At 41.5% G+C, this 27,970-nt stretch overlaps 1 long non-coding RNA gene across 4 annotated transcripts; it reads left to right on the top strand.

Moving 5' to 3' along the window:
* Positions 1-240: 240 nt before the first annotated feature.
* On the top strand, positions 241-26,579 carry LOC144230806 (uncharacterized). 4 transcript variants are annotated; one of them, XR_013334880.1, is made up of 5 exons: positions 241-327; positions 985-1,090; positions 15,067-15,198; positions 17,587-17,636; positions 26,071-26,579. It is a non-coding gene; the product is annotated as an uncharacterized LOC144230806 (long non-coding RNA). The 4 variants fall into 4 exon arrangements; XR_013334879.1 differs by having other exon boundaries at positions 969-1,090; XR_013334878.1 differs by having other exon boundaries at positions 241-388; positions 969-1,090.
* The last annotated feature ends 1,391 nt before the right edge of the window (positions 26,580-27,970 follow it).

Genomic DNA, 27,970 nt, shown 5'->3' with positions numbered 1-27,970 from the left:
GTCTGCTGATCAAGGAAGCTCACAGAGCCGTGCAGCTGGAGAGAGTTGGGTGGGAGGGCTGTGGGTATGTTGGTGGCATAGGAAAGGAAACAACTCACTGAACTGGAGTGGACAATCTGTGTTAGCTGGGTGGAGCAAGGAGAGTAGCAAATAGAATTAGGATAAATCGTTGAGAGGAGGTCAGACAGTGAGTAAAAGAAGGGTTTTAGGGGGAAAAAAGAAACACTAATAAGGAACCACTATAGGCTCTTGAACAAGTGCAAGGAAAAAGCAAGCCCTTCTCTTTATGGACATCAGTGTGGAAGCAGACTGCAGAATTGGTTGGAGGTGAGAGGGACTACCAGAAGGCAAGTGGCCGAGGAGGCCAATATTGCCTTGGAAGAGGGAGGTAAGGAGGTTCCCTAGGATAGCAGGGGGTCACATGTAGAGTTGGAACTAACCACAGGGGATCCCAGAAGAAAAGACTCATTATTGGAAGGGCAGGGAGTCAAGAGGACCCAGCATGCTGGCTTGGGAACTTCCGTAGCAAAGGAGAGTGATTTGCTTTTTTCTTTAGGGAATACAAAGAAATACTCTTTCTCAAAACATAATATTATTGGATGATGGTTGGGCAATTATATATTAAGTGTTGATAAAAACTTATCAAGTGTCTATAACCTGATAAGTTCTGTGAATTCAGAGGCAATTGAGCACAATTTCTGTCCTCAGGGAGTCCAGACTTAGTGGTAGGTGTGGTCACAGGGAGGAACAGTAAATATTATCAGGATACCAATCAGATACCAATTTCAGAACCTTCTGAAAGAGGTTCCTTGAAGAATGACCAGGATCTGATGAGGCAAAGAGGGTGGTTATGAATGGAGCCTCCAGGTTGAGATAGAAGCTTGAGGGAAGATGAATAGAGCTGAGAAACAGGGATTCTGTGTGGGGACTGATGAATGGCATAATAGGTTTTGCAATCCACATGCCAGCACGATGCTTTGATAGATTAGACTCCTGCCCCATCCATCATCCAGCACCTACCAGGAGAACAGGAAAGGAATGTTGAACAACAGCAGCAGCAGCAGCAACAACAACAACAGCAACAACTCAGGTATAAGTGGAAGTAAAGACTCCAACTCTAGGGGCGCCTGGGTGGCTTAGTCCGTTAAGCGTCCGACTTTCGCTTAGGTCATGATCTTGCGGTTCGTGGGTTCGAGCCCCGCGTCGGGCTCTGTGCTGCCAGCTCAGAGCCTGGAGCCTGTTTCAGTCTGTGACTCCCTCTCTCTCTAACCCTCCCCTGCTCACGCTGTCTCTCTCTCTCCTAGAAATTAAAAAAAAAAAAAGACTCCAACTCTGAAATTTCCATAAAATTTCTTGTTTCCATAAAACAAGAGATTGCTGTTTATCCCTGTTGCAATTTATCCTAAACTATTTAACGATGCATCTAAGGACAAGGTGAAAACATCCTGTGGTGAGAATACAAATGTGGGCCCTTTGTCTGACAGATGAGGTAGGAAAACTGTAGCTGGAAATGAAATTCTGTAAATCTATATTACAGCCAGTAGCCCCTATGGATATGGAAATTGATTGAGCGCTACTAACTTTCTAGGTTCTGAATAAATTACCCAAATCCCATCCAGGCAGCTAGTGGGCTAAGTGAATGTTAAGACCGATCTGCAAACAATTTTTTTGCAGACGACTCACTGAGGGCAGATGTTCCTCGGTTATGTCAGATAATCAAGGCTAATGAAAGGATGTTGCCTGAAAGCGTGCTTATCACAGGCATGAACAAGCACATCACCTCGACAAGAAGATGGCTTTTTAAGGAGTGTTACCTGTGTTAGGGACATGGTATTATAAGCTAGAGCTTTTCTATTCCCTTGTGATTCTTCTGATATTTTGTACGTTTTAAGCTGATTTGCTACTGGAAGCATATGCTTAAGTTGATATGCTACTGGAAGACTGTTCATGGTACAGCCTGCAGTGTAAGGAAATTCTTCCTGAAATCCCAGAGATCCTGATGTGATTCATCTCAGATGGGGCCTGAACATCAGTATGTTTTTTAAAGCATAAACTTCTTTTTTCTTTCTTTTTTTAAGGTTTATTTATTTTTTAGAAACAGAGAGATAGAGCACTAGGTGGGGAGGGACAGAGAGAGAGGGAGACACAGAATCCAAAACAGGCTCCAGACTCTGAGCTGTCAGCATAGAGGCCGACGTGAGGCTCAAACTCACAAACTGTGAGATCGTGACCTGAGCCGAAGTCAGACGCTTAACCCACTGAGCCACCCAGGCGCCCCTGGACATCAGTATTTTTTAAAAAGCTCCCCAGCTGCAAAGTGCAGCCAGGGTGGAGAGCCGGTTCTGACCTATAGCACCCCTGGAAGGTGGACACTGGGACCTAGGGTGTTAGCCTTGCCTACAGGGGAAATCTGCACAGCTCTTCCTGGGCTCGCACACTCCATGCGACACGGCGCTGTGCCCCTAAACCAGGCTGAGTCACTCACACCCAGGCGGTGATGAATGGGAGCTGCAGGCTCGAGAGTCCCTTTTCCAGTGATTATCTCTGATTGTTCCAAGTGTGCCCTGTTCTTGCTCCCAATCAGTGGCTCCTGCAGGGAAAAGGTGCAGGATGGAGAGATGGGGGGGTCGGTGACGGTTGAGGGGTAAAACTGAGGCTAGTAACCTCAGGGGCAAGTCAGCCTTTGGAGCTTTTCTGAGACCTGCTGACAGCAGCTGGCAGGGAGCCTCTGAGGGAGCACCATTGCAGGGAGGGGGAGCTTTTTGGTAAGAACTTCTCCCCTCCGACTTTTTACATGGGTGTCCTGCCCTAGGGTGACTGTGGCCAGTGCAAGTAGGGACAGATTACTGGTATCTCTTCAGGAGCAGAGAAATGATCATTCCCATCTCATCTGATCCCGATGGAAGAAATAAGTTTATAGGCCAGCACGGGTGGGGTGAGGGGGAAAGGGCTCCTGCTGGGAAGGTGGGCTTAACATTTATGAAGATAGAGACCTGAAATATCATTCTGAACCAAAACTTTAAAGGTTTGCTTCATTTATTTTTCTGAATTCTGCTCTGCTTGGGAAAAGCTTTCTAGCACATTCCTTTTGCTTCAGCAAAATATCTTAATCTTCAGTCTCAGCCTTTTTTTCTCTTATTCTGTCTCCCTTAAGAAAGGCAGAGATTCATAACAGATAGGCATATAATTAAAATGAATGACACAGTTACTGCCTAGCTTCTTCTTCTTCTGGATTATAAAAATACTGTGAGACCTGAGAGGACCTGAGGGCTCAGCCAGGTCTCCGTCCTCATTTTACATACCAGGGAACCGAGCTCCCCAGAGTTGAGGTGACTTGTGTAAAGTCACATAGCTAGTTGGTGCCAGACATATCTCCTTTAACTTCCCCTCACAGGTATTCTTTTCCAGCCCTTCAATCATCTTGACAACTTTCCTCTGAAGCCCGTCCAAAATCCATTGCCCTTCTCAGCTGAAGCTCCTGGAATTAGACACATGACCCCAGAGGGGCCGATTTTATCTGAGTATAAAGAGAAGATTGCTCTGGTGTTTCTACATTCTAGCTATGCATTCCACTACCACCCAGCCCCAGAGGTTATTTCTGACAATGACCCTCTGGTCTATTTCCGACGTGCTTGAACACACGTTTCCCTCTCACGTGTGTCTGGTCTGGTTTTCTGCCCCGAGTGCAACGTTGCCCTTATTGAGTCATGTTGTGCAAGAGATAAAGCCTCAGATGTTCAAAACAGCTTTCTTTCTGGAAACACAAAGCACCTTTCTGAGACTACTGGCTTCTGTAAGGGAGAGTAGGCTGCAAACTCCAACTCGGTGGACAGACAGATTGAAGCCTAAGGTTGAATTGATTTAGCCTGAATCACCTATGGAGATGGCTGAAAATTATTCTAGAAAGCAGTGAGATGTCTTAATTTCTCATCAGCACCGAGCCAACGAGTCCACACTTAGGGCAGCCCTCTCCTGCCCTCCCGGCCCTTGATTCTAGCAAATGCCTCTTGCTTTATTATTACAGCGGCTCCCCTGTATTCAGTGTACACAGGTTTTCCATTCCATGGCAGATATGACACAGAGCAAATCAAAGATGCTTAAGCCTTGCCCTTGTATGAGTTTACAACTCAGAAATTTTTAAATAATTGGGGGATCTGTTAATTTCCTAGATCCCATCAGGCTGCGTTCCTCTGGAGAGGATGATGTGCCACCACCACAGTGCTCCCTGAGCATTTTGAACATTACTTTCTGTCCCTGCATGTATCCCATTGTCTTGGACCTGCTGACCGGTCTCAACTGCTGCCTTCTGCACCCCGCCCCCCACTCCCCGCCCCAGGCTGGGAGCTACAGCCTGCAAGGTTTGCCTGCGGGGACAGTCCGTGCACATTTGCAGAATGGATGTGTGCCCCAGAAAGGCCCTTGCCCTCATCTCTGGGTGCCACAATTCTGCTCTCCTGGCTGAGTCCCAGGATCACAGTAAAGCACTCCCTGTGTGGAACGTGTGGGTTCCGCTGAGGAGTTTGGATTCTGCTTTATCTGAAAGCCCATGAGCCCGTAGCTGACTTCCAGGGAGTGGCCTTCTCTGACATTTAGAGCCAATACCTGTCCCTGTTGTCTTATGTCAAAGGGTCACGGGATGGATATTAAGCAACTATGACCACGGAGTGGAGCAAGGAGTAAATGGCGGCTGAGCTGACTCCAAGAATTGGATGATTTGGGCACCCAGTAAAACTGCCTTGGAGAGAAGACATATCCAATCAGTGCTTCTTGACGATATTGTGACCATTATTTCTTCATTGCCTCCCTGGAAGCACTCTGAGGAAGGCTCCTGTCTTCTGCAGTTTCTCTTGCTTCATAAAGTCTAAACCAGACCGCTGAGGACACAGCATTCTAAACACCGAGCTCTCTTGGGATGGTGCCCAGAGCAAGGTTCTGGGAACACAAAATATTTCTCTAATCCCTGGGGTGAGGCTACTGATGGCAGCAGCCAAGGTGAAATCTCAGCGAGGGGCTGTGATTCTCCAGCCTTCTGTCCTCTCCCTTCCAGCAGGGTGGTAAGGAAAGCCAGGAGCTAGCCCTCTGCAGCTCCTCCTCAAAGGGACAAGTGGCCATTATTGTTGGTCAAAGCCATGCCCGGGTGCACAGAACTGCTGCACATTTATGCATGAGAAGATAATGTCACTGAAATAGTCCTATAACTAGTTAGCATTCAATGAGCAATTTATTTGTTTTGTTTTCTTCAGTGAGAGAGAGAGAGAGAGAGAGAGAGATTGATTGTGTGTGAGTAGGACAGAGGGAGAGGAAGAGAGAGAATCCTAAGCAGACTCCATATCCAGTGCCAAGCCCGATGTGGGGCTCAATCCCATGACCAAAAGAAATCAAGAGAAATCAAGATTTCTGAGCCGAAACCAAGAGTCGGACGCTCAACTGACTGAGCCACCCAGGCGCCCCGAACAATTGAAATGAGTGGGTGGCTCCTTGGGTGGGTTTTCTGATTTAATGCAACCCTATGAAGTGGGTACTTTTATGTCTGAGCCACAGACAAGGAGGGTACATGGGTTTCTCAGTGTCACAGAGCTGAATAAACTGCAGAATTGGGAATTCTGCCTAGTATAGGCTCACGGGCCATCCTGTTTCCATTTCGTGGCACTGCCTTTCCAATGGTTGACAAGATGCCTTGGGAGGATCAGGTCTAGAGAACTGCCAAGGCAGTAGGATGGAAATGCAGTAGCTGGGGAAAACTGGAAAGGTAACATGCATGCTTTATCCAACAGATAAAGTTCCTACACGGTGACTTGATACTGACTAAGCTTCTTAAACAAAAACGTTCTGTTGGGGAGGCCCAGGGATGGGGTTCACGGTCTGGCAGGCTTTCTAGGAATCTCAGCTGTATGAGCGTGTGCCTGCGCGTGCACACACACACATTCAACATGAAGCAGTTCACGGACATCAAAAAGCACAGACAGCCTTCTGTTCCCTTCGGTTTTCAGGATTTCTGACCATCTGCAATGTGTCCAGACAGAATCCAACAGACTGAAATTGCAGAAGGGAAGTCAGTGGCAACACTCAGAGAGGAAACTTCAAATGAGAAACTCTGCCTTTTACCCAGAAAGTACCTCAAGAGAAACACAGAACTTTTCTTTCAAGCCATTTGAACCAAACTGAGAGCCAGTGAGCCACTAGGCAACACGAAACACTAGATAGTAGAAAGGATTTTCCGGCTACAAGGAGCCACACCACAACTCACTCCCTCTTACAGACGACCACTGTTTCCTTGGCCCCCACTGCGGCTTATACATTCTTACTAAGTGACTCCTATATTACTTTATTGCATTCAATCTCCCTTTTTAAGCTGCAAGCTACTTAAGGGGTGAGTTTTTGCCTCACCCCCTGGTGACAACAAACATGGAAACTCAGTAGTCATTTCAGGACCTTGTATTTTGGGGTTTTGTTCTTGTTTTGTTTTATTTTGGCCTTTTTCAACCAAGGCAGACAGAACATTCTGCTTCTTCCTATACCTGAAATCTGTATTTTAGTCACGGTGAACTTGAGCTGAAGTTCTTCTTTCAAGGGGTTCAGAAAATGATCCCAGGCTTGGAAGTCAGACAACGCTTGGTTTGGGCTTAATTCCTGGCTCTGCTATTCACTTAAAGTTTACTTGATTTTTCCACCCTTCAGCTTCTGGTTTGTAAAATGGAATTTCCAGAAACCTCAGAGAACGATTGTGAGGTAGAGTGTTATTATCAACGCAACAATCGTAGGGATTCTTTAAAAATGTACATTAGACCATGTCACCTGTCTGTTCAAATCTGTGCAATGATTTACTATTTCACTCAGAGTAATCTCCTTCCATTGACCTGCAAGGCCCTGTAGGATCTGGTCCCCATGACTGTTCTCTACTCAGTCCTGGCCTCCATTTTCCAACGAACACTCCAAGGACCCATTTTCTTATGGCCTTTTCATCAGCTGTTCCTTCTGCGTGGAGCTTCTTCTCCAAGACCCATATGGCCAATATCTTCAGCTGCGTCAGATGCCACCTTCTCAGTGAGGCCTACTACGATCATCACCGGATTTAAAATTGCAACCTGACCCTCATACCCACAGTCCTGATCTGCTGTGCTCTGATCTATTATTTTTCCAAAGCACTTATCCCTTTCTAACATATTCTCTACTTCCCTATGTGTGTGTGTATTGTCCAGTGCCACTCTCACCCCCAAATATGGTTTCACAGGGGCCAGGGTTTGTGTGTGCTTTGTACATTAATATGTCCCGAGTGCCTAGAATAGTTCCTGGCACACAGAGTGGGCATTCAGTAAATGAATGAATAGTAGTTGAGGGAAGATAGTATAAAGGCTGGAGCATAGAAAATCTCCATAACTGAAGACATCATCACCAGCACGACCATGGTCATTGTTGTGACCATGCTCATCCTCATCTTCATCATCATTGGGACACCAGTGAGTTTCTCAAAGGGCCCTGAAAAGAATAAAAGAGTGAGGGCCTATAATGCATCTGGCACCAGGCTGATATACAACAAGCACTTGGTAAATATTATTTCCTTTTCTCTTCTCTTTTGTGGCTTTTTATTTGCTGCTTTTTTTATGGAGGGCCCCTAGGACACAGTCATAAAGCAAAATCAACTACCGAGTCCACATAGAAGTGTCATGTAGGGCCATTTACAGAGTCCTTTGGAACTGTTTTTTATTGCTGTGATTAGCTGAGTGTCAAAATTGAATTTATGTGACTTTGCATTCTCTTGATCATGGTTCTCTACATTAAATACACTTAATAATTGCTACTTTTTCTAGAAGTGACAAAGGGGGAGGAGGAGGAGAGAGAAGTAGAAAATACATTTTTGTTTTCATAATGTCTGGGTTTACATATTTACCTGGGGAAATATGCCTGTAGAACAAGAAAATTAGATTATCAGTTTAAAATTAAGCATTCTCTAGAAGGTTCTACAAGCACAAAAATCATCCTGAGGAATACAAAAGTAGACATTTTCATGCTGGTAGCTAGAAATATCAGGCTACTAATGTTTTTGAGCCAGTAAAATAGTCACTTTTGGTTTTCCATTGTTTTTTTTTTTTCCTCCTTCCTATGTCAGTGTAGAGGGGATTATTTCGAATGTTAGGCATGTGCTAATGTACACATCTTGCCCGTTGATAATTCACATAAAATCCAGTAATGACACCTCGTTTTCCTTGCCTCTTGGAAATTGTTGAGGATGCCCTGAATGCAGAGATCTTGGGCAGGAACTCATCGTCATCAGGATAAGTTCCCTCCGGCTGTCAAATCCAATGTTCACTTTAGGCTGGAAATGCTTTCCCACTGCCCTTCTTTCCTTCAAACTCCAGACATCAGTGTATGGCTCGTTCATCTATACACTCTTGGATAGCTTATTTCTTATCATTCTTCTTCTTTTTCAAATCACGCAATCCTCGAATGCTGCATGAAACAGTTCCAGCAGTTATTCCCAGAATTGTCTTCACTGTCAGCCTAGTGTGGTGCCATTTTGTTTTTCTGTAAAATGCTTTTACAAGAAGACATGTTTATCATGTCACATTAGAAAATCAAATGGCTCTTTTATAAATTCGATACTTCTTTGGTTGAAAACCATGCCCAAATGCCGCCTCTTTTATCGTGCCAATAAAGATATCTACTGCACAAAATGTGAATTATCTTAATTTCCTCCCTGCCATCCTTTCCCCAGTTTAGGGGCTATCCATATATCCAGAGTTGATAGCCAAGTGATAGCCAAGTGTATTTTGTTAGGGGTAGTTTCCTGGGGACAAAGCAAGGGTGGGATTCATATCCATGTTTAAGTACAAAGTTCAAATGGTAAACAAATGCAAACATTAGTCCTAAAGGTCAGAGGCAGGGCTGAAGTTAGAATCCTAAAGCCAGGAGTGAGACTTATATGGAACTACAGTGAACCAAGAACAAAGGTGTGGCTTGGAGGGGTAATTATCTCAGAAGCTAGAGAGGCAGAAGCTAGTAAGTGAGTGAGTTAGGCTATCCCAAAGGGCCAGAAGCAAGACGGAGGTGAAGGCAAAACCCATTGGGCAGTGTTTAAGACTGAAAATGGATAGTTTTTAGTTTAGTTTGAAATAGAACTTCTTGAACACCACACAACATGGATTAAAGACTTAAATATAAGAATGGAACTCCTGGAAGAAAACACAGGAAAACTTTAAGACATCGGTCTTGGCGATGATTTCTTGGATATGATGCCGAAAGCACAGACAATGAAAGCAAAAACAAACAAGTGGAACTAAGTGAAACTAAAAAGTTTCTGCACAGCAGAACAAACAGTATAACACAGTAAAAAGACAATCTATGGAGTGGGAGGAAATATTTGCAAGCCAGATATCTGATAAGAGGTTAACATCCGAAATATATAAGGAATTTCTTTGATTTAAAAGCAGGAAACAAATAACATGATTTTAAAATGAGCAAAGGACTCAAATAGACATTTTTCCAAAGAAGACATAAATGGCCAATAGGTAAGTGAAACATGTTTAACACATTAATCTTCAGGGAAATGTAAATCCATACTTCAGTGAGATATCATCCGATACCTCATCAGAGTGACTATTATTTAAAAAAGCCAAAGATAGCAAGTTTATGAGGATGCAGAGAAAAGGGAACCTTTGTACATTGTTGGTGGGAATATGAAATGGTGCAGCCACTGTGGAAAACACAGATGTCCCTAAAAAAATTAAAAGAGCAATAGCATATGATCCAGGAATTCCATTTCTGAGTATTTATCCATAAGAATTGAAATCAGGATCTAAAGAGATATTTGCATTCCCATATTCACTGGAGCATTATTCTCAATAGCCAAGATATGGAAGCAATCTAAGCGTCCCACCAACAGATGAATGCACAAAGAAAATGTGGTATATATACACACACAAAAGAATATTATTCGGCCTTAAAAATGAAGGAGATTCTGCTCATTTGCAACAACGAGGACATTATGGTAAGTGAAATAAACCAATCACAGAAGGACAAAAACTATATCTAAAATCGTCAAACATGTAGAAACAAAGAGTAGAATGGTGGCTGCCAAAGTTGGTGGGGGAGAAGTAAGAAAGGGTAATTGCTACTCAATGCACATAAAGTTTCAGCCATGTAAGATTATTAAGGGATCCATTGTACATCATGATGCCTATAGTTAACAATACTGTACTGTGCCTTTAAGATTTTGTTAAAAGGGTAGATCTCATGTTAAGTGTTCTTGCCACTTACAAAAAAACCTTGCTGATTTTCTCAATACACCTGCAAGGTTTTCATAGAATATTTGCGAAACATTGTTAAGCACAGGAAAGAAAATACAAATCATCCATAATCCTACCAATAATTCCAATCACTAGAGAAAGCCACACATGCCCATTTGAAAAATTATATATTTCTAGACAGCAGCCTCATATTGATTATCACCATTTATTGAACACTTACTATGTGGTAAACACTGATTTAATGGCTTCACATGTAATTACTTCACTTAATTCTCAAAATACTCCTGTGAGGTAGGAACTATTATTAGCCCCACTTTGCACATGAGGAAACACAGGCACTGAGTTTTGGAAACAGTATAAGCTTTTTGGAGTAGTATACCCTTCAAGAATTTCTTATGCACATACAACCAAATCAAATATATTCTTTATTTTTGCTTTGCTTTTTTAAAAAATAAACTTTATTTTCTTTTATTTCTTTGAGGTTTATTTATTTAACTTTATTTAACTTTATTTTATTTATTTTGAGAGAGAGACAGAGAGACAGAGAGACAGAGAGAATCCCAAGCAGGTTCTGCGCTGACAGTGTGGAGCCCAATGTGGGACTCGATGTCACAAAGCATGGGTTGTGCGATTCTGGAGTACCCTTCAAGAGTCAGGTGCTTAACCCACCGAGCCACTTGGGTGTCCCAAAAATAGACTTTAGAGAGTACAGAGAGTTCCCATACACTGCCTGTTCCCCATATGCACAGCCTTTTCCATTGTCAACACCCCCCACCGCTGTGGTACATTTGTTACAACTGATGGACCAACATTGACACATCATTATCAACCAAAGTTGATAATCAAAGTTACCAGCCATAGTTGATGTTAGGGTTCACTCTTGGTGTTGAACGTTCTATGGGTTTGGATGAATTTATAATGACATGGTGACCATTACAATAATACCACACATAATAGTTTCACTGCCCCCCAAATTCCCTGTGCTCTGCCTAGTCATTTCTCCCTTCCCCCAACCCCTGATATTCTTACTGTTTCCATAGATTCCCCTTTTCTAGGATATTATATAGTTAGGATCATACAGGATGCAGCCTTTTGAGATTGGCTTCTTTCACTTAGTAATATGCATTCAAGTTTCTTCCATGTCTTTTCATGGCTTGACAGCTCATTTATTTTAAGTGCTGAATCATATTCTATTGTCTAGATAGACCACAGTTTATTTAGCCATTCATACCTTGGTTACCTCCAGGTTTGGGCAATTAAGAATGAAGTTGTTATAAGCATTGTGTGCAGGTTTTTGTGTGGATGTAAGTTTTCAGCTCATTTGAGTAAATGCCAAGGAAGGAAATTGCTGGATGACATATATGGTAAGAATGTATTTCGTTTTATAAGAAATTGACAAAATTTCTTCCAAAGTAGCTGTTCCATTTTCCATTCTGACCAACAATGAATGACAGTTCGGTTGCTCTACATCTTATCAGCATCAGGTACTGTCAAAGGTTTGGATTTTGGCCATTCTAACAGATGTGTAGTGGTATCTGGCTATTGTTTAATTTACTTATTTATTTTTTAAGTAGTTAGATGCCAAAGGAAAACAGCAAAGGGACAGGATTCTTACTGGAAATACATTCACAGCATACCTCATCTAAAATATATGATGCTTACGACAAACTCTTGTTGCAATTTTTTTTGTGGAAATCTACTTCTTGTATTTTAAGCATTCTAATTTGTTATATGACCCTGTTAATTATTGTTTAAATTTGCAATTCCCTAATGACGTATGATATTGAAAATCTTTTCATATGCTTCCTTGGCACTTAACATATCTGTATCAGTGATGTGTTTGTTCAGATCTTTTGCCCATTTTTTAATTGGATTGCTCATTTTCTTATTGTTGAGTTTTTAAAGTTCTATATATATATTGGATAACAGTCCTCTATCAAATATATCTTTTGCAAATATTTTCTCCCTGTCTGTGGTATGTCTTCCCATTCTCTTGACTATTCTTTACCTTTTTCTCCTTTTTAATTATAAGTGGTAGCACTGGGCACACATTTTTCTGGATCTTACTTTTTCACTTAATATTATATGTTGGAGATGTTTTCATTTGAGGAGAGAAACTTATCATTCTTTTCTCAGAGGCATTACTATTCCATTGTATGGTGCTATCTTGACCAGTCTCTTACTGAGAGACACTGGGTTGCTTTTAGTGTTTTGCTAGGACAATGTTGCCATGAATACTCTTGTATGGACCTCATTTGGTAGGAATGCAGGTGTGTCTGTAGGAGGGAACTCATGTTTCTCCACTGTGTTGAGCTGTCTATGCTTATGGCACTTTGACAAACGGCTGCTCATTTACTGCATGTCCAGTATTGTGTGAATTGCAGGTGTTCCGTAACAGGTTGAGCTCTCTGTGGTCATAGAAGTCTCTACTCTTCAGAGATTCTGGGACCCCAGAAGAACTTCAGACTCTGCCCTGAACTCACACCGACTTTCTGGTTCATTCTCACCTCTGCGCTTTCACTCAGGCTGGACTGCTTGTCCCACACTCTTCCCCTGGCTAACTCCAGCTCACGTCAGCCTAAGTGCCAACTTCTCAAAGAAGATTTCCTTGTCTCGCCTAAGTGGTATTGCTTCCCTCTCTTGCTCATCCTGTAGATCTCCTCATAGCTTTCTAGATCTTGCCTTTGTATGATCTACAATAATCCTAATTCATGTGTATTTAAATGATGATCTGTCTGCCATTACTCCATGATGGTAGTGACCTTATTAGTGATGTCTGTCTTATTCCATCATATTACTGGCATCCAGTACAGACATTTAAAGCAGTAACTACTTGATAAATATTTGTAGAATGAACGAACTTCAGATCACTAAGCAACTGTCTCCTCATCCTTCAGATCAATTCCATCTTTCAAAAAAAAGTTTAAAAAATGTTTTAAAATGTATTATTTATTTTTGAGAGAGAGACAGAAACAGAGTGGGGGAGGGGGAGACAGAGAGGGAGACACAGAATCAGAAGCAGGCTCCAGGCTCTGAGCTGTCAGCACAGAGCTTGAAGTGGGGCTTGAACCCATGAACCAGGAGATCGTGACCTGAGCCGAAGTCAGACGCTTAACCCACTGAGCCACCCAGGCACTCTACAAAATGTTTTAAAACTTTAAAGTCTTGCTTGCATTAAGTCAGGGTTGAGAAAAGCAAGTACCTCAATGGGCTCTGGGTCAGGGGACATGACACTTTCAAACAGACAAGCTAAGCATTAGCAACTGGAGTCAGAAGAGCATCAGCTCATCATGCTTTCCATAGACTCTTAGATTGGCCATCAACTGAAACAGTACCTAGGAACTAGCCAGCCTTAATTTCCAGACATCTTTCTTATGCAAGTCCCTTGTCCATGTCACAGCTCAGTTCTAACGATTGGGATTGCCACCTTATACTCTGGGATTATGATTACTAATCTCTGGTAATTCCTGAAGGGATGAGTTAAGGGAAGTGAATACACAGGTTATGGCCATATGGACTGGTGACTAGAAAAGATGAGGAGGAAAAGCAAATGGAATTTTGCCTCCAAACACCTATACTCTTCTCAGGAGAGGGAGGGGAGTCACATATTCAAATCGTGGGCAAATCCTAACCTTAGAATAAACCTATAATAAACATACAAAGTTGTAATTTTCACGATGTGCAATCCCTCGTGAGCTACGTGCAATGCACAAAGGGATTCCAAGAACAAAAGGGACGGCATTTGTTGTTATAAAAGTTCATGTTTCTGAATATTAGGGAAAAAAGAGACCACAAAAGATGCCACCAAATCTCCTGTGCATATTTTCTGTATAAACTTACTTCTTCTGATTCTGGACCAATGGCAGTTTCTTTTTCCAAACACTTTCTTTCACTTAACAAAAAATGGCTCATAAGCTACTCCAGAAGAGGTCAATGATTTGGTTTAATTACTTCTCCAGGGGCATGAGGAGAAGCTCAGGTAAATAAAGAGATGGTTTTCTCTAAGAGAGCAAGCATGCATATGTTAACATTACCATCCCTCCCACAGAGGCCCTAAACAACAGAAGAGGGAAAAGTAAAAAAAAGGTTCTGTCTCCTGACCAGCATTTGTATTTCAAAGATTAAAAAGCTACTTTTTATTAGAGCTCCAAAGGGTCAGGGAATTTCAAATGACATAAGATTAGATATTGACAAACAGTGTGTTTCAAACTGTATACAACTTCCTTGGCTCTGCACATTCATTTCCCATCACAAGTATAGAATACGTATCACATGACATTAAATGAGGTTTTTGGGGCGCCTTGGTGGCTCAATTGGTTAAGCGACCGACTTCAGCTCAGGTCACGACCTGGCGGTCTCTATGTTTGAGCCCTGCATCGGGCTCTGTGCTGACAGCTCAGAGCCTGGAACCTGCTTCAGATTCTGTGTGTGTCTCTCTCTACCCCTCCCCGCTCACACTCTGTCTCTCTCTCAAAAATAAATAAAACTTCAAAACACATTTTTAAAATGAGGTTTATATAACCTATTTTATATGTAGCTTAAGCTACTATGGCTTCTGTATGTGTCATGCATAGGTAGAGGCAGTTTATGGGTGTGACTGAGAACGTCAATTCTGGGGCAGGCAGATGTGTGTCTCCTCCTAACCTCCTAAGCTGGGGACACGGGCCACTTTCACAGCCTCGTGGAGATTCAGTGTTTCCATCTGTAAAACTGGATTGTTTGCATGGATTAAATAAAACAATGCATATAAAGTGTTTACCAGCTCAGCTGGTACAATGAGCATACAGTAATCAGCACCTGCTCTTACTGTTACTATTATCAGGCACTGAAGAGAAGAGATGGCCTCCGCCTTCAACAATCCAAAAATGCAGTAGCAAGACAAGTCTGGACGAGTCTGAAGATAACTAGAAGTTCAAGGCCCTGCATGACCCCTGACATTGATTATTTGAATGAGGTAGGAGCACATCTTGCCGCAAAGTCTGAAATTTTTGTGTAGGAGCAGATGGAACAGGACCATACTTTCATATACTATTGCTATGTTATTTCAACTATTAGAATTATTAAAAATTTTGCCTCCTCTGAAAACATGGGGGGCGGGGTAGCTGCATCTAGCTTCCCTCATTCCTTTTTTTGATGTGTTGATGCCATTTTTCCCCCTAATTCATTTCAGTTTTACTGCAATGTGATTTGACCTTACCAGGTCACTATATCAGGCAAAATGCATCCTGTTACATGTGTTGGGTGTTGAAAGAACAAGCAAAAGATGTTAAAAGAGGTGACAGAAGATTGTAGATTCGTAAAGAAAGGATGGGATGCTCTGTCAGTTCTAGTCTTCTGGGAAGCAAAAGCCAAGATAAAGTAACAAGTAGGAGAGATGTATTGGGGGTTACTGCCCATGAAAGATAAAGGGGAGAGGGGACAGGAAGAGGAGCCTTTAGTCTGTGATGCAGGTCTAACAGCTTTCAAAGGAGAGGAGAAGAGCTTCAGACTACAGGGCCATCTGAGAACGTCTCAGCCAGCCCCCTGGGTTACTGGCAGAAATGCTCTGGGGTCCCCACCAAGCTCAGTCATCGCCTGGGAGCTTCCAGTGAGTGAAGGCTCCGGTGGATGGTGCAGTGGATCCCAGAGGTACTGCACCTGTAGGCGCTCAGTCAACCTTAACACTTCTAGCAGGTTCTACCCGGAGGGAGATCTGATGGGTGTACCTCCATAGCTGCCATCCGTGGGCTCCAAACTGGAACAATCGGAGAAGAATAAAGAGCTCCCGGTGGCTGAGTGATGACTGAAACTAGACATTCAATGGAAAGATTGAAAATTAAAGTTGAGAACACCTCCTGAAAGGCAGAACAGGTCAAAGAGATTGAAAATATAAAATATGTACAATTTTAAAAGGAGGCATTCAAACAGTAATACAGGAAAGCCATTATTTTATTAATTAAAGCTTCAGAAAAAAAAGAGGGAGATAAGAAAGGAAATTATATTACAAAGAGAAATTCCTAGAACTGAAAACGAGGTAGAGCCTTCCCCACAATGGATTACAAAATGACCTCCACCTGGATACATCTTCATAAAATCCCCGAACACTCAAAAGAGAATATTCCCCCAAAGCTTTCAGAGAGATACAACAGTTCACGTGCAAGGGAACAGGAATCCGAACGCCATAAGACTTCTACAGAGTAAGTCTGGAGGTTAGAAAACAAAAGATATAGTGCTTTAAAGATGTTAAAGAAAATTATTTATATCCCCAAACTCTGGCCAATAATGAAACAAGATTTCAGCATGAAAGCACTCAGAAAATGTAATTTGCAAACAATTTGTCTTAGTTACTAAAGGATGTACTCCAGGTAATTGGGATAAAAATAAAAGGAAGGGCGCCTCAGTCAGTTGAGCCTTCGACCCCTGGTTTCAGCTCAGGTCATGATCTCACAGTTTGTGAGTTTGAGCCCCGCATCCAGCTCTGTGCTCACAGTGTGGAGCCTGCTTAGGATTCTTTCTCTCCTTCTCTCTGTCTCTTTCTGTGCCTCCCACGGACACTCACTCTGTCCCTCAAATAAATAAAACTTAAAAAGGAAAAAAAAAAAAAAAGAAGATGGAAGACATAGGATTCAAGAAACAGTCTATCCAAACAAGTTAAAACAATGATGGGGATTTTCAGGGTGATGTTTGTAGCAGCAAGGACCCCAGTCCTCACTGGAGCAAGAGGCCAGATGGGACCAGGAGGGAAATCTCTGTGGAATAAAATATGTGATTAAAAATGACATTAATTGAGAATATTAATAAAAGGCTGAAATGCCAACCTCTTATCAAATAAGAGAGGGCAAAAACAACTCTAAGAAAAACAAAAGACTATAAGAAGTGTTGTGCAATAAGATGGAATCCAAAATGTGGCGTCAATTTAGGCAAATGACATAATGGAAAAAGGGAAATCTCTTTGGCTTTGATGCTAGAAAGAGCTTCTTTAGGGGCGCCCCGGGTGGCTTAGTCGGTTAAGCGTCCAACTTTCGCTTGGGTCATGATCTTGCGGTTGGTGGGTTTGGGCCCCGCGTCGGGCTCTGTGCTGACTGCCAGCTCAGAGCCTGGAGCCTGTTTCAGTCTGTGACTCCCTCTCTCTCTGACCCTCCCCTGCTCACGCTGTCTCTCTCTCTCTCTCCTAGAAATAAAAAAAAAAAAAAACATTAAAAAAAAAAAGAAAGAAAGAGCTTCTTTAAAGTGGCTCAACCCTGGCACTATGAAACCTATAGAAAGTGAAAACTAACCCTCATATAACTGCTTTGCCAAGCAGTAGACAATCTTTCCATTGTTATACTAATGCAAATACTGTTTATTCATTTTTAAATTTCAGAGTCAATCCACAAACAAAGCAGGAATTTTGGTGAAATTTTAGGACAAAATGTAAGTATGAATAAATATATGACAATGTAAAATAATAACAGAGCTGATAGATGGCAGTGGGGGTGGGGACAATATGGAAAGGAAGGGTAAGGCCATTTTCCCAATTGGAATGACTCAGTAGAAAATCAATGGAAACAAATGATTAATTCATATTGCACAAGTGACTAATGGAAGAATTAAAAATAATCTGAATACTAAATATTGGAAAGAGGATGGAAAAGGAGAGGTTAATGGGAGGTAAATTTTCATTTCTTATGCATTAATTGATCATAAGTATAAATAATAATAAGACTACAGAGTTATAATTATAGTAACTACACTTGTGGAAATCACTAGATAAAGAATTAAAAAGAGAAACAATGCAAAGAGATGGCAATATATCAAGAGGTGGCTGGAGAAATATCAAGTTTTGTGAATTCTTTATTATTTGATTTTTACCACACACAATCATTATTTTGATAAAAACTGAAACCCTTAAATCTTGTATTATCTAAGGCAATAGTGGTTGCCATAGGAATATTATATCATGTAGATTTTAACCCCTTTAGGTTTTTTGTCCCTTCGGTGGGGCAGGTTATGTAGCTCCTATGTCTGCTTCTTCCTCTCAGTCTGTCCCTCTATCTCACCTTCCCCAACCCCCTCCAGCAATATTCCAGAATGAATAATAAACTGGCACATTTCTTAAGGAGACACAAGTTTTGACTCTTAAGGGGTCGCCATTTTGAACCACCTGCCATAATCAAATTCTTATTTCATGTCCTAAATCAAAATGCGCAAACATTGGCATATTGTGGGCATTCAATTTGTAGTGACAAAACAATTAGAAGAATATCCTATAGCCACTGACCTGGACATCATCCAGGTCTCAAACTTATTTCTTATTTAGTTCTCTCTTCAGGCTTTTCAGACCTCAGGAAAAAAATTTATAGATTTTAATCTCATTTTTGGGTCAGTGTCAACTTGGTTAGGGAAATGGCTGTCAGTGCTAACATCATCATCATGGCACATGCTGCTATTTGCTATGTTCTACATAAGAACACCTTCTCTGTTATTCAGTAGGTCACCTTGCTTCCAACACCCTCTACAGCATAAATGGTTGGATCCCAGAACATCTAGAGTATAAGCTGCCCTCTGGGGCGCTTGGGCCACTTGAAGCATGACTAGCACAACGACAGATGTCCTTTCCATAAACTTGGCTTTTGCAGGTTTGTAAGAGTCAGAAAGAGAATCCTTTACCACACCCGCTACCAAGATTTAATCTATGAGACAGATACTGGTCATTCTCTTTTAGTCTGCTGTTGAGGGATGTGCCTATGTGGCATGTCCCATGTTAGGAAATTTGCATATATTATCTCATTTAATTTTCACAATGATCCTCGAAGGCAAGGACCATCATTAGAGCTGTTTTTCAAACATAAAACTGAGCCTTAGGGGGATCAAATAGGTATTAAGCAATGGAACCAGGATGGAAAGTCTTTGTGCCAGTTCCAAATTCTAGACTGAAAAAGACCCTCTGGTCTATGGTAAGCTTGTGGTTTGAGTTTCTCTTCATTGTCCCGCTGTGTATTCATTAATCTAAAAGCTCTTTTCCTCAGTGATACTTTATCAAATATACTATTCTTCTCTGTTTACATTTTCTTTCTTAATTTATTTTTGAGAGCAAGAGACACAGAGCATGAGCGGGGGAAGAGGCAGAGAGAGAGGGAGACATAGAATCTGAAACAAGCTCCAAGCTCTGAGCTGTCAACACAGAGCCCAATGCTCGAACTCACAGACCGTGAGATCATGANTGTGGAGCCTGCTTGGGATTCTGTCTCTCCCTCTCTCTGCCCCTACCCCACTCACCCTGTCTCTCTCTCTCTCTCTTTCTCTCTCTCTCAAAATAAATAAATAAAGTTAAAAAATATTTTTTAAATGTATGTAGTAAAACTGACCAAAATAACTTCACAGATTTTGTTTCACCTATTGTTTTGTTCACTGAGACTATATCTCTTCTGCCTTTTTCTAGCATTTTGCAACTCATTAATTTTATATCACAAAACCTCAACCAGAATCTGTCTTCATCTACAACTAAAGCATTTCTTTGGAAGGGAAGGACTAATTCCAAACAATCATGTCTGCTAAGTAATTTAAAGCATTTTATTCCCATAGAAACCTAAAATCTGTCTGTATTGGATAAAATTCTCAGCACACTTTTAAAACATAAGTTGAAATTTTGCATCACTTCCAAAATATTGAAGTTTTAATTTTTTAAATAATTAAGCAAGAAACTAAATGGCAAATTATAAACACAACATGTTGGTTTTAACAGCACTTTCATATTCATTTATAGTGTATGAATATTTAAAAAGTAGAAGTTTATGTAATCTGCATTTTAACATATAGTAACAATAAAATGTAATAGTCAATGGATAGATGCAGAAACAGTGCCATTTTATTAAGAGATTAAATATTGGGGCGCCTGGGCGGCTCAGTCAGTTAAGCATCTGACTTTAGCTCAGGTCATGATCTTACGGCTCATGAGTTCTAGCCCCATGTTGGGCTCTGTGCTGACAGCTCAGAGCCGGGAGCCTGCTTCAGCTTCTGTGGGTCGCTCTCTCTGCCCCTCCCCCACTCATGCTCTGTCTCTCTCTCCTTCAAAAACAAATATTAAAACATTTTTATAAAAGAGATTAAATATTGAGTGGCAGAAGATGTGTAGTTCGGTTTTTTCTTTAAGTGTATTTATTTATTTATTTGTTTGTTTTTTCTTCTTTTTTATTTTTATTTATTTTTTTAAATATTTTTTTAATTTATTTCTAGGAGAGAGAGAGAGAGAGACAGCGTGAGCAGGGGAGGGTCAAAGACAGAGGGAGTCACAGACTCTGAAACAGGCTCCAGGCTCTGAGCTGGCAGTCAGCACAGAGCCCGATGCGGGGCTCGAACCCAGGAACCGCGAGATCATGACCTAAGCGAAAGTTGGACGCTTAACCGACTAAGCCACCCAGGCGCCCCTAAGTGTATTTATTTATTTTGAGAGAAAGAGAGAGACGGATAGACAGAGAATCCCAAGCAGGCTCCACACTGTCAGCACAGAGCCCTATGTGGGGCTCAAACTCAGCAACCACGAGAGCATGACCTGAGTAGAAACCAAGAGTAGGACAATTAACTGACTGAGCCCCTCGGGCGCCCCTGTAGTTGGGGTTATTTTGTGTAAGTGAATTTGATGAGCAGAGGTCTGTTATTAGATGGAGGGAAAGGCAAATAACATTGTCATTTGTGTTTAACATTTTCACTTGTGGGCCAGTTTATTCTTTTGCAGGAAGGAACAAAAATCAGAATTCTCTGACTAAAAATAGACTAAAGGCATGAAAATAAGACAGAAAAGAAATTAGATTGAAGTGTTATCTTGATTATTACCTCTAGTTTTTTAAGCCAACTTCAGTTAGAAATAATCTGCATACAAGAAGATGTACACACTTTAAGAATACAGCGTGATGAGTTTTGACAAACACAGCCATCAGCCACCCTCATGGTCAATGCATAGAACATCATTCCAAAAGTTCTCTGATGGTTCTTTCCAGTCATCCTTCTCCCTCCACTCCCAGACCCACGGAAGCACTGGTCTATCATCTGACACTATTCATTAGATTCACCTTTTCACAGATCAGACCCAGTAGTTGGACTATGATGTGTCTCCGCATCACATGTGTCTACATGTGGTTTTCTTTACCTGCTTAGTAATCAGAATCCTGATGGGAATGGACTATGCCTATGGGATCTGTAAGTCAGCTAATCACCAAATCTAGGAAAGTGTGAACCATTACTTTACAAAATATTTTTATGTACCTTATTCACTTTCTTTTCTTTCTGGCATTTGAATTACATATATCTCAGACTGTTTTCTATTATCCTACACACCTCTGAGATATCATTTTTAGAAATATTTGTAGTTAATATTATTAATTGATCATTTATATTACTCGATCTTCAAGTTCACTGTTTATTTCTTCTGTCATCTCCATTCAGGTATGAATCCTTTCCAGTCAACTTTTCATTTAAATTGTTGTGCATTGTAGTTCTAGAATTCTTATGTTTTTTATTTTTTATTTTTTAATTTTTTAAATGTTTTATTTATTTCTGAGAGAGAGAGAGAGGCAGTGTGAGCAGGGGAGGCTCAGAGAGAGAGGGAGATACATAATCGGAAGCAGGCTCCAGGCTGTGAGCGAGCTGTCAGCACAGAGCCCGACACGGGGCTTGAATCCACGAACCATGAGATCATGACCTGAGCCGAAATCAGACACTTAACCAACTGAGCCACTCAGGTGCCCCTTATGTTTTTTAAAAAATAGTTTTCACTCCTCTGTTGAGATTCCCTATCTGATAGCTCACTGAGATGATATTGTATTTTAAATCTTTAAAAATATTTATGATGGCTGCATTAAGTTTTTGTTTGCAAATCAAATATTTGGACCATCTTGTAGTCAATTTTTACTTTCTATAATCTTCCTCTGAAGAGTGTTGATTTTTGTTCCAAGAGATAATCCAATTGTTTGCTGAGCATCTAAAATCTATGTAGACTTGTTTTATGCTTTGTTATGGCAAATACGTGGGAAGTGCTGGTGTTTTCTAAGACTCTATAATCTGGGTAGAGTCAGCTTCCAAACTCTGATGGCTCTACCAATCAGAAGCCTCGCTTTTAGGTCTTGTTACTGAGTCTGTTGTAGGCCTTGCTACATCATGATCCTTACTGTTAAACATGGTGTTTCTGGTGTGCTGGCTGGATACCCAGGGTGTTAACGAGGCCTTTACTCTCTGGCTGGGCTGGCACACTAACATTTCCCAGCTTTATCTCTAAGATCCCTTTCTCCCACTTTCATAGAAGCCACTCTCTGGTAAATCTAGCATGCTCTTACCCAAAACATGCAAGGCCTAATCCTTAGCCAAGGTCAAGACTTTTGAGCCTAACTCCTGTGTAACTCCTGCATACTTAGTGTCTTGCTTTGTCTTAAAGATCCTAACTTGTTCAGCATCTCCAAACTCTGAAGTTGTCTCCACACAGAGAGAGATGCCAACCATAGGGATCACCTTGTGAGCTTTTCCTGGTCTCAAGGACTATAGACTTGTGCTGCCTGTTGCTCAGTACTTGACAACAGTTGTCTTATACGTTTTGTACAGTTTTAGTTGTTTATGGAAGGAGGGTTAATTCCACACCAGCTGTTCTATCATGGCTCAAGTCTTATCTATCATTTTAAAGAGCTACCTAATGAAATCTGAGATCCATTAATGACAGCATCTGAGATTTTGTGATGATATTCAGATGACTGAGAGAGGAAAGTATAATAACTGAATTAAAAAAAAAAAAAAGAAATGAGAAAGGTGCCTGGGGTGGTGAAATCGGTTATGTGTTGGACTCTTGCTTTCAGCTCAGGTCATGATCTCTCTATCCTAAGATTGAGCCCCACACTGGGCTCTGTGCTGGGTGTGGATCCTGCTTAAGATTCTCTTGCCCTCTCTTTCTGCCCCTCTTCCTCATTCCTGCCATCTCTCTAATAAATAAGTAAGTAAGTAACCAAATAAGTAAATAAGTAAGTAAGTAAATAAATAAATAAATAAAAGCTTTTAACAAAAAGAAATGAGAGTCAAATTATGGACCAAATCACCATGAGACCTCCTAAAATGTACATTATGTTTCTATCTTCAGTGTATCTTCTTTGCAACAACCATCTTCTGCTCACCCCCTGGGCTATGAATGGTTTTCAATTGTGGTGCCTAGCTACTCCCAGTCACAAATGTGGGCATGCTTGTCCAGGCTGAGCCAATCAAAATATTCTACTCCAAGGACTTCAGTGACTGGTGCAGGAATGAGCACCCAAACAGAGTCAGAATATTTCCTGAGTTTAATCCATGAATATTGTAAGAGAGATGTTCTCTCTCTTAGGGTTGCTACCTGGGGAAGATTTGAGCTGGATGTCTTGACAACTTGTCCGCTAAAAGGAGGGTGTGTGTAACAGGTGTTTGTCTGTCTTGAACTGCTCAGCATCCAAACTTCCTTCCAATTTGAGATTTCTGTTGTGTGACTCTTGGCAGTGACACCATCCTGCCACCCACCCTAGTAACCAAACATCCTCTATCCTTACGCTCTGGAAACTGTGATTCAGCCAGTCAGATGGAGTCTCGTCAATCCAACTCTTTTACCCAAGACTGCAGATAGGAAGGTTGTGATGTGAAGATGCAGAAAGAGCAGTGACTATTTGTACAACAGTAGAGGAGTAGAAAATGTAACGAGAGGAGTTCAGTGTCCAGTGAGGGCACTTTCAGACATATTTTTGTAACAGGTATCCAGGCGTGGCACTGGCAGTAGCATCAGCTTCACGGGCCATTACCAGGGCATGAAGTTGGATGTGCCCACAGCTGCCTGGGAAACCTTGGGTGTTTTCCTGCTTTTCTGTTCCTGGTTCTCAAGCCCTCCTGATAATCTCGTGAGCTACCCAATAGGCTTCTGTAAATTCCTTCTTTGCTAAAATGTGTTTGACAGACTGCTAGCTGTCCCTCAAAATCTGTGTGGAAGTGGCTGGAGAAAGATAGATGGATACACACACCCAGGCTGTGAGCGACAAAGACACACACACACAGACACAGACACACACACACACACGAACGTGAGGGGAGAAAGGGAAAGAAGGAGGAAAGGAAAGAGAGAAAGAAAAGGAAAATTTTGCTTTTCACTTTATATTATTCTGTACTGCTTAAATTTGGCATCTGGTTTCAGAATAAGAGGCATGTATTGTTTTTAACCTTTTTAAAAAAAATCAAGTGAAGAAGATTACCTTGACCTCAATTACCCAGACTTCAGTCGCTGTATGTCTCAATGCTCTCACTATTTCTTTACCTATGAAACTATTCTATAGACAAATGTAATGCAGAGCCTTGGAAGTGCAGTTCTGCCTGAGCTTCACTTTGAAAAAGAGAGCAACTGCTCTCTGTGAGGTCCTTTCCTTCCAGACATTTCAGAGGTAGGAATTTAGAGCCCTCTGTGTTTTGAGGAAGGAAAAAGAATTTCTTCTGCATTGAGTTTTCCTTGGAAGGTTTTCCCATTTGCTAAAATGCACTTTCCTCTATAACTGTGTCTCTCTCTTTCACTAGAAACTTCTCCATGGTGAAGGAAACTCTTTCCCCTGAGCCTGTATTTAGCCAAGCTGGTGGCTTTTATTTGTTTGCTTTGTAATTTTTTCATGAACATGGCATGTGAGTGACTGACACACAAATAATGGTTTCTTTGCTTTCCCTACTCTTTGGACCTATATCTTCATAGTAGTTACTGGAAAAATGGCGTCTAGGTAACCACTGGCAAGATGAAAAGCGATGTATAACCTACACGCCCTGGCAGACTAACATTTTGTCCAGGAAGCGATGGTGATCACCACTATGTTTACTCATAAAATCCTGATGAAATGATAGGAAATTATGATTCCTTCATGGCTAAACCCTTTGGATCAGTGCTGTCATCACTGTGACCCAGTGAGATCCTCCCTGGTCCATATAGTTCTGTGTATATGTGTATATACGGTACCTCTTTATTTTTATTAATTATATAATATATACATCCTATAGTGTAATTTCATACATATAACTTCTTTTAGGCCTTGCAGCTCAAAAATAGTTCCCCATAAATTCTACCTGTAGATTAATTTGGGCTAAACTGGCTATTTTAAAATACAAATGCCCTGCTAGGTGGAAGATTCCATTTCTCCTTCAGTAAGAATTATGTATGTAACTAAATAATATGTGTGTAGAGTCTGTCGCTACAGACAAATTATTTACCTTTCTCCACCTGCTTTGTGTCCTGAGATACTGACTTTTATTGGCCACATCAGCCTTGCTCCCTTGTCTTCTGGATTGGGCAGGGTTAGCCAATGGGCAGTTCTAGGAGGAGATCAAAGGGTGAAAGCAAAGAGAGATTAGGGTGTTCCTTCCCCTGGCTCCTTCCCTCCTGGGCCATGATTTGGCACTGGCTGTGCTTGTCTACCGAAGGCCACTGCCCTTACCTGATTTTGATAACTGCTTCCTCCAATGCTTGCCCTTTTCTGTTATTATTGTCTTTAGGGAGCTTTATTATCCCTTGTTGATTTCCTTTAACCCTGCCCACATCTTTGTAAATTGCCTCTTTATTAAATATTTCCAATTTGGCTTTTGTTTTTTTTTAATTTTTTAGTGTTTATTTATTTTTGAGAGAGAGAGAGACAGAGCATGAGTGGGAGAGTGGCAGAGAGAGAGGGATAGACAGAATTAGAAGCAGGCTCCAGGCTCCTAGCTGTCAGCACACAGCCGGATGCAGGGCTCGAACTCACGAACTGTGAGATCATGACCTGAGCTGAAGTCACATGTTTAACTGACTGAGCCACCCAGGTGCACCCGATCACTGCTTCTAAATGTGTCATTTCTTTTCTGACAGGACCCAGACTGAGGCAGTGACCCCACTATGCATGGCCTCAAGAACCAGATCTCCAAAACTGTATATGGGGATTGTGTTGTGTGGGAGGCAGAGGAACGTCCTCCCCAAAATGTCCACATCTTAATCCCTGGGATCTGTGAATATGTTGGGTGGTAAAAGGGAATTAAGGTGGCAGATAGAATTAAGGTTGCCAATCAGCTGGCCTCAAGAAAGAAGATTATTCTGGATTATCCAGGTGGGCTGAATGGAATCATAAGGATCCTGAAAGTGGAAGAGGAAGGCAGAAGAAGAATCAGTGTCAGAGTGGTGTGATGTAAGAAAGAATGACCAGCCATTTCTGACTTTGAACATGGAAGGGGGTCATGAGCCATGAAATGCAGGCAGCCTCTGGAAATGGAAGAGTCATGGAAACAGATCCTTCCCAAGTCTTCAGCAAGAATACAGCCCTGCTGATACTTTGATTTTAGCCCAGTGAGATCCATCTCAGATTTTTGACCTACAGAGTTGTAAGATAATAAACATGTGTTGTTTTAAGTCAATTAGTTCATGGTAATTTGTTATATAGTAGCAATAGGAAACTGATACAGGTTGCTAACACATTTGATGAGAACACAGAACTTTCTTCTCCTTTTTTTAAGTTTATTTATTTATTTTGACAGAGATGGAGATAGTGCAAGTGGGGGAGGAGCAGAGAAAGAGAAAGAGATAGAGACAGAGAGAGAGAGATTGAAAATCCCAAAGTAGTTTCCATGCTGTCAGCCGCAGAACCAGATGTGGGGCTCGAACCCATGGACCGTGAGATCATGACCTGAGCAGAAACCAAGAGTCTGACACTTAACCTACGGAGCCACCCAGGTGCCCCAGAACACAGAACTTTCTTGCTGTGGGAAAATGGAATCTGCATAATGCATATTATGTTATTAAAATTATTATTAGTAATGGAGATTGGGATGCCATGCAGGTGGTGGGCAAGGTATTAAAAAATCATTTAGCTCTGGTCCTTAGGTGCTAGGATGACAATGGTAATTTTCAAGACAATGGGGTAAGTTGGCTTTTTCTGTCAGTCCTAAATAATGTACACAGATAAAAGTACTGATTAAAAGCTTTGAAGATACAGTGAGGATATAAGTAGAAAGTTAGAAAACCTCTCTGGCAGCTTTAAAAACAATGCCTAGGAGTGCCTGGGTGGCTCAGTCGGTTAAGTGTCCGACTTCAGCTCAGGTCATGATCTCACTGTTCATGAGTTCGAGTCTTGCATCAGGCTCTGTGCTGACAGCTCAGAGCCTGGGTCCACTTCAAATTCTGTAACTTCCTCTCTCTTTGCCCCTCCTCTGCTTGTACTCACTCTCTCCTTCAAAAATAAATTAAAAAAAAAACAAAAAAAAACACCCATGCCTACCTTTGAGACATGGGTTGAGAGAATTTGGGCAGATGCAGACAAGACTAATAACTCTGAACCCCCAAAGAGTCTTAAAACTTTCTTGCATGTAAGCACCCCCATCTAGTCGAGGAGTTGGAGAATGTAGAATTGGTGGTAGTGAAGGTAGCCATGCCTCTCAACTTAGTCCTCACGTTAGCCTCAGAAACAGGACTGAGCAACTATGTTTTAGGTTTTTCCCTCTATTTCTCTGCGACCTTATATAAAAGGCACTGGGAGTGGCTGACATCTGAGGTTTAGGTGGGATTTTGACTGAATTCATATTCCCTACAATGAATGGTAGCTGTGAGTTCTCTGTATTGGGGACGTAAGTTATTTTTTTTTTACTCAAAGAATGCTGAGGTGAAAGTGTGTCTCCATGTGAAAGTGTGTCTCCACTTTTCTCCACTCGGCCTTGTGTCCTGAGAAGCTGAACTTTATAGAGAGCATCAACCAGGCTTCCCTGTCCTCTGGCTTCTGGCT

The sequence above is a fragment of the Crocuta crocuta genome, unplaced genomic scaffold, assembly GCF_008692635.1.
Source record: "Crocuta crocuta isolate KB4526 unplaced genomic scaffold, BGI_CrCroc_1.0 scaffold3, whole genome shotgun sequence".
NCBI classification, from domain to species: domain Eukaryota; kingdom Metazoa; phylum Chordata; class Mammalia; order Carnivora; family Hyaenidae; genus Crocuta; species Crocuta crocuta.
Note: the sequence above shows the minus strand (reverse complement) of the source record. Positions and strands in the feature narration are given on the sequence as shown.